The sequence below is a fragment of the Octopus bimaculoides genome, chromosome 30, assembly GCF_001194135.2.
Source record: "Octopus bimaculoides isolate UCB-OBI-ISO-001 chromosome 30, ASM119413v2, whole genome shotgun sequence".
Taxonomy (NCBI): domain Eukaryota; kingdom Metazoa; phylum Mollusca; class Cephalopoda; order Octopoda; family Octopodidae; genus Octopus; species Octopus bimaculoides.
The window spans coordinates 5,885,068-5,886,061 of record NC_069010.1 but is presented as its reverse complement, the minus strand read 5'-3'; positions in this window follow the sequence as shown (position 1 = coordinate 5,886,061).

The window sequence follows — 994 nt, the reverse complement described above, 5'->3', positions numbered from 1 at the left end:
AAATAAATAAATATATATATATATATATATAGCTATTAAAAGCATGAATTGGTCCCTGATAAATATAAATATGCAGGTAGATTGTGTGTGTGTGTTTGTATGTTACTTGATTTCGATTCAAAGGGTTGCATCCAAAGGCTGTGGCTATGCTGGAGCACTGCAATTAAAAATTATGTCGATATACAGAGTCTACCCCCCACAAAAATTGTACAGACACTCCAGAAAAGGAAAAAAAAAATCTGTATAAATATTTAACTCATATAACTACTTCTACAAATATAAATATCTCTTTCGATGTTTTATCAAACTGCGATAACACTGAATGAAAATATTTATACATTTTATTCCTTTTCTGAAGCGTGTATACATGTTTTTCGCAGACTCTGTGTATGTATGTATATATATATATATATTGTTAATGTAGATAGTTCTCTGTAAACTGCTGTTCGATTCAATTGGTCCTTTTGAGTCACATGACATGGAAAGAGAAGCTGTTTGAAGCATGGAGGTGAAAGCATGATATATTTGTGAAATGGAAATAGAAAAAAAAGAACAAGCTTTGAGCTACACCATCCCAACCCCCACTGGCTAATATGGGAGAGATTTTGGCACGATGAAACATCTGCTATTTTGGATGTGTCCTGAATGTCCAGATAATGTGTGGCAAACAAAATAGGAATTTTGGAAGAAGTTTCTATAAAACTAGTTTTTAAACATTGAATGGCTATGGGAGTCCACAAAAATGAAATAGTAATCGAAGGGGTCCAGAAATAAAGAATGGTTGAGAACCACTAGTGTAAGCTGTTCAATAATCCTGTTTTTAATATGTTTGTGTCCACTTATGTCCAGCATCTGTAACATTTGACCTTTCTAAAAAAAAAAAAAGACATCCATTGCCACAAACGTGTTTGCTTAAATGTGAATCGCTTTCCTCAGAAAATCAGCAGTTTACTATGATGAAAGTGATGATCTAATATGTTTAGTATAAAACACC